This window comes from Propithecus coquereli, unplaced genomic scaffold, assembly GCF_000956105.1.
Source record: "Propithecus coquereli isolate 6110/MARCELLA unplaced genomic scaffold, Pcoq_1.0 Scaffold86, whole genome shotgun sequence".
NCBI classification, from domain to species: domain Eukaryota; kingdom Metazoa; phylum Chordata; class Mammalia; order Primates; family Indriidae; genus Propithecus; species Propithecus coquereli.
The window spans coordinates 4,960,031-4,973,060 of record NW_012154840.1 but is presented as its reverse complement, the minus strand read 5'-3'; the positions used below and the strand labels follow the sequence as shown (position 1 = coordinate 4,973,060).

Here is a 13,030-nt window from a genome sequence, read left to right as displayed (position 1 = left end):
AGATTTATTCACTGAACAGGCTGATTTATTTAACAGACTTGACATATGTCAAATTTTGCCATGTGCTTACATAATTGTTATTCATTTATCAGAGCTGTTATTTAGGCAAATATTTGTTTTAAAAGTATTTTTCTTTAAATGACTTTCTCTAGCTTACTGCACAATCAATCCGTGGTTCATTTTAATTATATTACGTTAACAATAGCTATTTGGTGGAAGTCTCTGAAATCTAATCTTCCCCATGCCATTTCACCTCCACCCAAACTCTATTCCTTTTTTCCTAGTAATAAATTTCTGATTAAAATCACACCATGGGGAAAATTTTAAAAATATGCACAAATTCCTTTTATGTTATAGTATTTTACACTTATGATTTCCAGAAAAGCAGTTTCTCAGCATATTGTTAAAATCACAGATCTGAATACTGTTAACCTAAAAAACTGGCTAAAAGGACAAAAGGATGTATTTTTTTGTGAGTGTATGTCTGTGGGGCGGGGGCGGCAGTTGGAACAGCTAGGGGAGAGCTAGGTAGAGAATTAGGTAGAATAAAAGGAAGTAAATGGAGTCAAATGTCAAGTCTTACGAATTTTGTTGAATCACCCTATGCCATCTGAGCACATGTGCACAAAAAATTATATCTTTTCAACTCAAATGCATGCAATCTATCTAGGTTCTGTGGGAGGTAAAATATTGGAAAGTATTTCCAAGAAACAAAAATGTCTAATCAGTAGCCTCCAGGGCTGGTTTGAGTTCCTCTATTGTAAGTATGCAGTTTGCAAAAGCAAGATTCATTTCGACCTCCCAGGTCAAGCAGTGTTGGGACCAGGAAAGCTATGAGGGGAGATCCCATCACCACACAAGTAAATTTTTGACCTAGTAAGCAAATACGTTTTTGTTGTTACTGCAGGGTAAAATGTACAAGTCTTCCAGAAATTAGACACTGTAATAAAAATGTACCAGCCCAAATTTAAATTGCTCACTAGACAGATGGTTAATTATATTCACAGCCACATATTTCACTGGGATAGAGTTTCAGACACTCAGCCAGTTTTATTTGATTAGCCGGTTTCCCAGTTAATATGTAAAATGACAGTTACTTAGGACTTTTTTGTTCCCTTCTAAAAATATATTTTCAATAAGTGTAAATTCTCCTCAGCCATGAGAACGTCACTGCTGTAAATAAAACGTTTGGTCATATGTTACTTCATGTGTAAAAGATGTAAGGAAGATTCGCCCCCCCTAAAAAAAAAACTCAAATGGTCTTTAGTAGTTCAAAGAAGACCACTGGAGCACCTTTTCTCACCAAGTAAAATATTCCAGGAACTATCGACACACTCTGCTCCTCCACCAAAAACAACCGAGATATTCAAATCCCGGGATTAGAGTGTTTTAGACGCTTTTTAAAAACAGCCCTGCCAGCCCTGCACACAAAAACGTGTGTTCTCAGATAACAGTCTGAAAATGGAACGTTAGAAAAAGGCCACAGAGCTAAGTGTATTGCTGTGCACAGAATTCAACAATATGCTGGGAGCCAAAACCCAGAAGCAAAATATGAGACCCACTTATTCCAAAATGCAGCCAGAAGCTCGACAAAAATCAAGAGTGCTGGTGTCGAAATGGGGATGCCAATTTTTTTTTTTTTTTTTTAACTTCGAAAAAGACAGAAAACCTTGCGCGGGTGATTCGGTCCCTCACGAATCAGACAGAAGCAGTCATGCTGAAACCGCTGGATTCCTCAGCTGAACGGCGCCAACTCAGCGGCGCGGTTTGCACACTTTCCCGGAGCGGGCCGGCTCCCCGCGCCGGCTCGCCGCCTCCCTGCCCCGTAGGGTGCACAGGACGCGAGCGGACGTGTGTCGCGGGGTGCGGCACAGAGAAGCGCAGAAGGCACGCAGGAAAGCGTCAATTCTACTGCCACCGAGAGCGGGAAGGGGCCGTGGGCCAATTTCCGCAAAGGTGACGAGCTGGGCGAGGCTCGGTTGGGTCCCCAACTTATACCCGCTCGAGGTCCCGGCTGGGTGGCGTGTGCCCCGGGAGCGCTCCGTGGTGACCACCGCCGCCCGGCGCGCGCGGGAGCCGCGGGCGGGGGAGGCGCCGGCAACGGCGGCTTCGCACCTTTGCGGCTTTGGCCCTGGCGGCCGCCGCGTGGGTTTTCCCGCTCGCGCCAAAGCGTGCCGTGCCCGTGCCCCGTTCCCCGGCCAGGCTCTCCCGAGCACCATCCCGACAGGGGACTGCACTCTGCCGTCCCTGCTGCCCGGCGGTGTGCGTGTGAGCGCGGCGGCTCCAGCCCGCTCGCTTCCCCTCCCCCCGGCGCGAGCACAGAGGCCTTTCCTAGATTGCAGTGCCTGTCAGGGCGAGCCGGGATCTCGCCCTCGCGGCCTCGCTCCCTCGTTCACAGACACACACATGCACGCCATTCGCACACAGACGTCCTCCCTTCTGTTTTCCCTTCCTCCTCTCCTCGCCCGGCTTCCTCCTATACGTTCCACCCCCTGCCGCCGCCGCCCGAGCCAGCCGGGGAGCCGGCGAGAAGGCCAGGGGTCTGGATGGCAGCGCTCGTGCTCACCTCACAGGCCGACTCCCAGGGCGCACGTCGCTGGCGGGCTCAGGCAGCAGGCGCCGGAGCTGGCGCGGCCACAGTCAAGGTTGGGCTGCCACCGTCGCCGCAGCTGTTGGAGCCGCCGCCGCCGCCGCCGCCGTCGCCGCCGCTACTGCTACTGCTGCCGCCGCCGCCGCCGCCTCTGCCTCAGCTCCATGCGCCGGGCCCGCCAGGTGGACGCGCCTCTCTCCCTCGCTTGCTCTCTCAGGCGCCGCCGCCGCCGCCGCCGCCGCGCTAGATGGAGTCAGAGCTGTCGGGCTCTGGCCCTGAAACTCAGAGCCGCGGTGGCTGCCCGGCTGCTCCTAGGGTCCGCGCTTCGCCTGCACCAGCGCTCGCTCGGGCCGGGGCTACCTCGCGAGCGGGCTGCGCGCGCGGCGCCTGGAGCCCGCTCCGTGCGGTGGCTGCGGCCGTCCGCGAGAGGGAGAGGGAAGGAGGGCGGCTGCTACCGTCGCTCTCGCTGTGAAAGCTATTGCTAAATGCTGCTCCTGCCGCTACTGCTACTGCTGTGGCGGCGGCGACTGCTGCTGCTGCTGCTGATGCTACTGCTTTTCCTTCCCGGGTTCTCCCCCTGCCTCGTCCCCCCTCCTCTCCCCCTTCTCCTCCTCCTCCTCCTCCTCCTCCCCCTTCTCCTCCCTCTGCCGCTTTTCTCAGAGCCTCTGCGGGCGCTGCCTGGTCCCCTCTTCTCCCAGAGCTGCCTCTGCCCATTCAGAAAGGTGGCCAGAGTGGGGCTGCCTCGGCTGCCACCATCGCTATTGCCCCTGCCATTGTTTCTTCCAACACGCTGTTCTTGCTGGACGCGTTCCCCCTCTATCCTCCTTCCCCACCACGGCCCTCCCTTTCCCTCCCTCTCTCTCCTCACCCTCTCTCACATCCCTTCCCCATGTGCCCCCCACTCTGTCCGTCTGTCCCTCCCTCCCCTCAGGCGCCCGGGAGCGCGCACTGCGCGGCCACCAGTCATAAAGGGCGCGCGCCCCCCTTCCCCACCCCCACCCCGCCCCCCACTCGCATTCTTGCAGCCGGTCCAGTCCACCGCGCGACTTGTGCGTTCTCCCTCCGGCAGACACGCAGCCGGACACCACTCTCCCACGCCTTTTAGGGCAGTTGTGTGTGTGGAGAGGGGCGCTCTGAAGTTTGGGGAAGAATATTTGAATGGCTTCGTCCACCAAGCATCTAATCTAATCATTCAACCTCTACCTACCCTTAACTTAAGGGCCTAAGCCCCCAGGAAGGTGGGTCATGTTGGAAGGGTTGGAGGAAGGCAGAGAAGTGGAGAGGGGTGTTTTTTGGAATAAAGGAGAGAGGAAGGGAACCAGGAAGGAAATGGGATCTGCCTGACAGCTGTCACTGAAAAATCCCTTAGGTAGTCAACTCCCTTCAGACGTCCTGGGAACCCAACAGGAAACAGCGAAAGATTGGAGAGCAACTCCAGTCTTGCAGACTATGTAGCACTTTTGGAACCCTGGGTGTGAGGTTGCTGCCTGAGTTCCGGGAGTCATCACCACTAGCAGCCAGGGCGAGGGATCAAAAGGTTGGTGCTAGAACAAAAGGGATGAAACTAGCTACTTTGTGTACACTTGCTCCAGCAAGTCGTTGCCAAAGCAGAGCCTCTCCAGGCAGGCAAGGCCCAATTTCAGGATTTTCTGCGGCCACAGCTACAGCCTCATTTTGCTACCAAGGCTTAGGCTTCAGGATCTGACGTGTCCAACTTCTCGCCATCACCCTCAACAAAGCCTATGTAGCCTGTCACACAACCCCTCCCCAGAAACAGCACGGGGAGGAGGAGGGCCTATTTCTCTTTCCCTGGCAACCTACGGGAGACAAATGTTCTAGATATCCCATTGCCAATAAGGTCTGGGTCACCTTATTGAGTGTGTATAAGGCACTCTTCTGTGGATTTTTCATCCCTGGGCTATAAAGTGTCTGTATGGCTTTTAGAGCTCTTCGTCTCCGTGCCTTTGTTTTTGCCATTCCACCTGCTTGGAATACTGTTGTTCCTTCTCCCTCTCATTTTGTATCTACCAAACTCATCCATAAATAATAGCTCATCCCTAAATAACCAACATTTTTTGAGTCCTTACTATGTGCCAGACACTATGCTAAGCAATTTACATGAATTACTTTATTTAATCCTCACAACAAAGAAAATTTTATTATCCCCATTTTACAGGTGAGATAACGGGGTCACAAGGTAGGTATACATATCTTGAGGATATGAATGATGTCTTATTTATCTTGCATTTGTCAGGCACTGTGTAAATACATTTGCGTCTTTCAGGCAGTTGAATAAATAAGAAGAAAAATAAAATTTGGCCTCTACCCTCAAAAGCAAAAACAAACAAACAAACAAAACAAGTTAAAAATGTAAAATGCTACCTATCTATTGGCTGGATCTCAATGGCCAGAATGCGTTGCTCTTTTCCCATTGTTGGGAAGCACATTGTTTTCACCTGTGTTAACCACATATGCTATTCTTCCGTTTTAAAGTTAGTCACTTATTAGTTACTAGTTATAATTTGTGTCAATGCCCTCCAGCCAAAGGCTACCAGGAACACACCAGTAGTTGAACAATCTGGGTTTATTACTTGTTACAGTGAGGGAGAACACACACCATAGGTGTTACTGGCTTAACTGTGTCCCCCGCCCCATTCATATGTTGAAGCTCTGACTCCCAGCACCTCAAATTGTGACTGTATTTGAAGATACGGTCTTTGAAGAGGTGATTAAACTAAAATAAGGCCGTTAGGGTGGGCCCTAATGCAGTGTCACTGGGGTCCTTATAAGAAGAGGAGATTAGGACACACAGAGGCAAGAACGTCTGCAAGCCAAGTAGAGAGAGGCCTCAGGAGAGAAACCAAACCTGCCAACATCTCGATCTTGGACTTTTAACTTCCAGAACTGTGAGAAAATAAATTTTGGTTGTTTAAACCACCCAGTCTGTGATATTTTGTTATGGTACTCTGAGCAAACTAATACAATAGGAAACTAGGGGGTGTCTCAGAAAAAGGGCCGTAGAAGGGAATTATCATAGGATTGGAGTTTTGGTTGGATAATTTGGGGGAGGGTCTAGGGAAGTGGGAATTCATTCCATATTGAATGCTGTCAGAAAACAAGGGCATTTCTGTGACTTATCTTAATAAATCTTATCTATAGGGAGGGTAGACTAAAGTGGGGATAAGGCTTTTTTTTTTTTTTTTTTTGAGACAGAGTCTCACTTTGTTGCCTGGGCTAGAGTGAGTGCCGTGGCGTCAGCCTAGCTCACAGCAACCTCAGACTCCTGGGCTCAAGCGATCCTGCTGCCTCAGCCTCCCGAGTAGCTGGGACTGCAGGCATGCACCACCATGCCCGGCTAATTTTTTCTATATATTTTAAGCGGTCCAATTAATTTCTTTCTATTTTTGGTAGAGACGGGGTCTCGCTCTTGCTCAGGCTGGTCTCGAACTCCTGAGCTCAAACAATCCGCCCGCCTCGGCCTCCCAGAGTGCTAGGATTACAGGCGTGAGCCACCGCGCCCGGCCAGGTTTTTGTTTTTGTCTGTGTTTAGACAGAATTGCCAAGTGGCCTTGTTTTGTCTCACTTTATCATCTTCTCAGCGTAACTTTGATGTCGGTATTATGTGAGATTCTTTATGTCCAACAGGAGAACTGCACGGCCTACCTGTGAGTGCCAGGCCATCTCCTAGATATCAGGGGCTGCTTTTTCTTCTCTCTCATTTGTGACTACTTAGCACCATCCATTAGTTGTGTGGCTTTAGGCAAATTAATGTACCTCTCTGTGTCTCAGTTTCCTCACCTATAATTGAGGAAAATGGAATTAACCATAAAGTCGTGGGAACTAAATGAAGGAATATACATAATGTCCTCAGAACAGTGCTTGGTACATAGGCGGCTTTCACTGAACATGAGCTATTATCCATGTATGTCTTCTCCACCACACCATTATAGTATGAATTACATATTATTGTAGTTGTATATTGGTACTTTCTCCTTTGCTAAACTGTGAGCTCCTTGAGGGCAGGGACAATGTATAATTTCATAGTAATAATAGTTAACTTTTATTGAGTGCTTTCAATGGGCCAGGCACTGATGTTAACTATAATTACTCCAAAAAAATTTTTGAGGCCTCATCCCTACCTGTAGACTAGCCTGGGTATCCTTCTCTGTGCTCTCATAGCACCTGTATTTACCTTAATCATCTCCTTAGCACATGATATTGACACTGTCTGCTTATGTGTTTTCTTCTCCTTCTAGACTGTTCATTTATGGAGAGGAAAGCAGGTACTTTCAACTTAGGTGTCCACGTCTGAGCACAGTGCTCAGCACAACAGAAGCATTCAGTATAAAAACATTGACTGGATTTTCACTACATTTGCTTTGTCTAGGGTGGAACTCAGGTCAGGCCTGTCTTAGCCCCCATCATCCCTTTTCCTGGGGTTTCACTGACCAAAAACATAACAGAAAATCTCTTATAGAGTGGTCCCCCCTGTCAGGCATATCTAAGGGAGAGACTCACTATGAAACTTCAATGCAAAAAGGTGCTATTTGGAAGCAGTTGGCCCCTGCTATTTAACAGCCAATGGTAGCACGTCCATTAGAACAAAGTGGGATAATGAGGGAGCATGAGTCTAGGACTTAGAAGGTTCGGTTTTGACCTTAATTCTCCCTTAAACAAACTCTGTGATGTTCAGCAAATCACCAAACCACTCTGAGCCTTTTCTCCACAGGGGACATGGAGAGCAGGCTAATAGAGCTTAAAAACAAAGATTAAAGAGAGTTTACCGGAGTTTCTCCTTGCAGAAAACAGTTAACCCCTTAATTACTTCCATGTTATGTGCCTGGATGATTCTTAGCCTCTGAAACTGGTATTGGAAAATGGCCACGGCCTTTCAGATGTCAACCAGGAGCCAAAGGTGGTGTGATTTTCAGTCTGCCATATTACCGCTTTAATAACCTGACAACTCAGCCTATTACCAATGAAGAGAGCTGCAGTGTCTGGAAATTCTGGGGCATAAGAGATGCTGCCATTCTGGAGATGGACCCAGAAAGTTTCTTTCTATCATGCTGAGGGCAGACACAGGATGTCTTTCAGCCCAAATTTATGTTTTATCTTAACTGAGAGGGATAAAAGAAGGTGAATGACAGAAATAACATTATTATGGTACATATGCATATACAAGGAAGAAAACTACCATATTATTTTTCATATAATGTACCACTATTGTGCCCAGAGGCTATATAGTAATCATAATAATGGCCTCTGGCTGGGACTTTACGGTGCCTTTCCCTGGTGAATTTCAAATAATGGCCCATAGGAACTCAGGGGGTCCAGATTTCAGAGGTCAATGAATTGAAACCATCATCGACTGTTCCTCTTGTATGAGGGGCAGCACCCAGCATGTTAAGGGCTCCCATTAAATACAATGGAACTGACAAACTGGCTCAATACTTCCCTCCTTTGTCCTAAACAGGATTAGAAAACTATAGCTCTCACCCTGCTGACAATAGACAGATGCCTCATTTTTTTTCCCTTTCAGCAGTCCTTAGAGAGGCAAGTAGATCCCCATTCTGTGAGTTATTCAGCTAGCGCTTGGTTTGGGCCCTGCATTAGGATTCAGGAGGAGAAAACAGAGACAATTAAAGGTACGTTTTTCGCCTCAAAGGAGCCTATAATCTAGTGGAGGAAATAGAAACACAGGAAGGCAACGCTCTTAGGCTGTGAAGATTGAGGGCTGAGTGAGAGGTGAAAATAAGTCAGGGCTTCGGGGTGCCAAAGGAGTTTAGGAGTTCCTCGGCATGCACCAGGTGTGGTGGCCCTAGAGAGAAGTAGGACTGTGCTCAGCAGTGAGGGGAAGAGCACACTGAGATGGGGAAGAGCATGAGCTGAGAAAGTGCTGAAGCAGGATGGTGAGCAATGTATTTGGGAGTCAGTGACATGTCCAGTGTAGCTGGAATCAAGGGGTTCCTCAGTGGAGGAAGCAAAATTTGGAGGGGTTAAGTGGGGCCAGACTGGGGAGGCTTTGGAACTCTTTGACATTTTACCCTTAAATTCTTACTTCCTAATTTATAAATGTGAAAAGAAAGGTCATGGCCACACGCTAGATAGGTAGCTAGCTGAGGCACTGACCCTTAGGTTCAGATGATAGCGATGATGAACGTTTATGATAGATTTTCATATACATCGTGTCATTTGTTCACGACAACCTATTCAAACAAAGTGCCCCACTGCAAACATTCCCCTCCCTCCTCCTTCCTTGAAGCCTTATAACAAACAAACAAACAAACATAATCTGTTGTTTAAGCTCATTGTCCTATGGAAGTAGAGCTGAGTTGTTGAGGGAAGAAGCCAACAGCAGGGCTCACAAATTGAGGCCAGATGAGCAAAGTGCTGTTCCAATCCAGAGTGTCTGGAATGTTCTGACCCCATTTGCCCACATGCTCAGGTGCCTTGGCTGCTGTGTTCAAAACCAGCCTGGGCAGGGACAGCTCCTGACACTTAAGTACTTTCCTTGTCAGGGTGAGCTTTCAAACATGCTGGGACAGGCTGAGTGACTCAAAGTTAGGGAACTGAGGCCTGGAGAAAATCATTTCCATCTTCAGTTGCCAACAGCCATTGGAAAAGCCCCAGATGAAGCTGGGCCCAACAGCCCAGCACACAGGGCTCCGTTACACAAGTCCAGTAGAAAAGCAAAGATATTTGCGGCCTTGGCAGCACTGAGCAAGATGGAAGCAGGGGTGGGGGTGGTAAGGGAATTGTGTCCAGACTCAGGACAGGACCATGGACAGAGATCAGCAGGCATGACGCAGATCCTTATCACCCCCACCCCTGTTCCCACCACCCCCAGCTTCATCTGAGGCTTTTCCAATGGCTGTTGGCAACTGAAGATGGAAATGATTTTCTCCAGACCTCAGTTCCCTAACTTTGAGTCACTCAGCTTGTCCCAGCTGACCCCGCAGTGAAGTGCAGCCTTCCATCATGCAGCCGCAGGCCTGAGTGACACTGCAGTTCTGTGGATAATGTATGGAGTGTGTGATGTGGGCTTTGGGCTTCTCTGGGTTGGGCACCATCAGAGCAACCTTCACAGTGTGAGCTCTCTCTCAGGCACAGACTTACAGGTCTTACTCAGTATGAGAGGTATTAGTAGTGCCAAATGACAGTATTGGAAATTGCAATGTAGTCTCATGGTTTGAAGAGTAGTCCCAAAGTGAGGAAACACAGACTGAGCTCAGTTAGCTCTAGAAATGTCTGATCCAGGGCTTTCTGAACATGGTAACCTCTGCTCCTTTAAGGAAAGGACCTCAAAGGACTCTTCTTCATCTAAAATCCAAAATCTTAGAGTGTATCACACTTCTCCACCCCCACCAACCCAGGTAAAGTAAAGGAGGATGATCTGTGTTGAAATGGAAAAGCACTAGACGTGGAATCAAATGACCTTGAGTTCTGCCCCTTACTAATGGGATCCTGGGCAGTTTACTGAGTCTTCTTAAAGCCATAGTCTTCTAATATACAAAAAGGGGCCAACAGTAACAATCTCTACCTCATAAAGAACATGTGAGAAGTTCATGGGTTAAGGTGAATGAAAACACCTGGCAAAAGGCTCGGCATATAGAGGTATACAATGAATGTGTCTGTTCGTGCATGTATTCCAGAAGTTCCTGAAGTCTCCTATCCTGCAAGAAGGTTTTCCTAAATCATTGATGGAAGTATGTTTCCTTCTATATACACTAGCAGTTCCTATGATATTCTCGTTTTACCCTGTTAATAGCTGCTGCTCCTGCTGATATTGATAATGGTGGTGATAGTGATAGTGTAATGTGGAGAATAATGACTGGCTGAGACAATGGAATAAGTAATACAGGTAAAACAAGTGAGAGAATACTTTAGGAAGCAAACAGAAGCTCCCGCTGGTTTGGAGGTCCAACCTTCCGTGAACTAGCCTTTTCAGGTCCATCCACATAAGCATTCATGCTGAATCCCCAAGAACATTGCACTGAGGATTATGTAGCAAAATGTGTCCTAAGAAGCTCCTGCCCCGGATAGAGGGTGTGTTTCAAGAATGAATGCAGAACATGGCAGGAAAAGAGATGTTTCCATTCATCTGAAACAAATGCTCCTTGAGTACCCTTTTTGGCTACATATAAACCAACCCATTGGCATCTAGGAAACGTGGAGGCAATGCACACCCAGTGTGGCTATCTATTCAGAGCAGTCAATGGGTATCTTCAGCTTTGCTAAATAACACATGGACATTCTCCATGTCTTTGCTCAGGCTGTTCCCTTATCCTGGAATGCCTTTCTGTGCCTCCATACATGAAAATCCTTCTCGTCTTTAAGGTATAGTTGAAAGGTTGTATCCTTTCTAGTGTCTTTCTTTAATCCCCCTGTATTATTTTCCTAGGGCTATTACAACAAATTACCACAAACTTGGTGGCTTAAAACAATGAAAATGTATTATTTCACAATTCTAGAGGCCAGAAATCTGAAATCAAGGTGCCAGCAGGGCCAGGAGGCAATTGCAACTCCCTGTAGTACTATAGTCCAAACAGCAAGGGTTTCTTGAAAATCCCCAAGTACAGCCATCCAGTCTCCTAGCCTTAGCATATCTTTCAGCATTCAGTGATTTTTCTCAAGTAGCTATCATTCATCCACCCATCCATCCATTTATTCATTCAATTAATCGAGCCCCTATGTGCCAAACACTAGGCTAGGCATAATAAGGAGATACATAAATCCATAAGGTATAGATATTGTCCTTTATGAGATTAGAGTTATCCAAAAAGGAAAGACACATATGCATGACATTTATGGGGCCAGATATGATCATCTTCCCATGGGTGTAACTGATGGACTACTGCCAAGTATAAGTTAGAGAGCCTATTGCCTCAGTAGAACTTAGAACCATGAAGTCTCCTAGGAAAGCCTACCACTTTTTTCTGAAACATCCGTGCTCTTTGGGCTTCCTGCCTATTTCATGGATCAGAATAAAACATGCTTGTTTACCAAATTCTATCTAACCACAAACCTTTTAAACACAAGAGTAACCCAACCCTTCATTCCATATTGAAACCCTAGGAGTTTAAGGCAGACTACCAGGAGGTCTATTTGCATGATGTCTCCTAGACACACTCCACCCTCCTCCAAACCCCCGGAGACACTGTGAATGGGACTTTGGGACTGACAATTGGGGTCCCAGATGCTGAAATTAAGATGCTCGAATAAAGGAGGAGAATTAATTATGAAACTCTCAGAATGAAGGGAGGAGTGTGGAATGAGGAAGGGAAAGTTGAAGAATATATGTCCCCTTTTGGGAGCCAGGGAAAAAAAGATAAGAAGGTAAGAATAGGATGGGTGGGGAGGTTCAGGGAAATAGTCTTCTCACATATCCCCCTACATGAACTGATGAAAAGCAGCCATGGGGGTAAGGGGATGGAATGGGCAGTCCCAGCACCAAACTAGGTGGGGAGGGTTTGGAGCCAGGTGGCTAAAAACTGTGACTGTGCTTTGGTAATATTGTAAGTCTCATGGGCATGGTGCTTTACAATTTACAAAGTTATTCCACATCTACTCTCGCATAGCCTTTAAAGGTTGGAAAGAATGGCTGAATCCTCACCCTCACACGTTGCTGGAATTCCAGGTTAACAGTTTCATTTACTCTTCATACAATCTTGGTGAGATACATAGTGTGGATAAAATGATCGCTATTATGATACTTAGTATTTAACAGAGGAGGAAGCGGGCCAAGAGGGACAAGTGACTTGGTCCCGGTCACACAGTTGGTTAGTGATAGAGTTGAGCCTTTACCAGAAATACTGAACTACTTGCTGTTCTCAGAACCTGCATGTTCTTTCATGCCTCTGTGCCTTTGCATGAGTTCTTTGTTCTGCCTGGAATGCCCTTCCCACCTTCTCTGGTGATCTGCCACTCACCTGTCAAGGCCTAGTTTGAATGCCACTTCTTCACTGAAGACTTCCCTGACTTCTTACTTTCCCAAGAAGAATGAGTGGTTATTTCCTCCAGGCTCCTATTGTATCTTGTACACTATAAATCTTGATGAAAGCATTTATTTTCATGTATTATAAGCATTTGGGCACGTATCTGCTCCCACATCGGACTGAGAATTCCTAACGTCTTGAGGGTAGGAACCTTGCTTCCTTTTCTCTATCTCTCCATCTCTCCATTCTTCAGACAGTGCCAGGCACTTACATTTGAGGAATGACATGTCTAAATAAATGGATGAGATTTCATGCACACTCTTACGCCAGCTATTGCCCCATAGATGAATGCTTTCAAGGGATGTCTTTGAAGAACAGTGCATTCTTTCTTGAGCCTTGCTCAGTCAACAAGTTCATCAAAAAACTAATGAGGCTGGGCCAATTGCCAGGTTCCTTATTCAATATGAGGCCACCCTGACCAGGACCGCTGTCTCTGTAGGAGATT

General features: G+C 47.1%; 1 protein-coding gene across 1 annotated transcript in view; it reads right to left on the bottom strand.

Moving 5' to 3' along the window:
* KIAA2022 (KIAA2022 ortholog) overlaps positions 1–3,143 on the bottom strand; it is a 123,111-nt gene extending 119,968 nt beyond the window's left edge. The window contains exon 1 of the mRNA XM_012664082.1: positions 2,567–3,143. The gene's annotated coding sequence lies outside the window, so the exon portion shown is untranslated. The remainder of the gene's footprint in view (positions 1–2,566) is intronic.
* Positions 3,144–13,030: the final 9,887 nt, after the last annotated feature.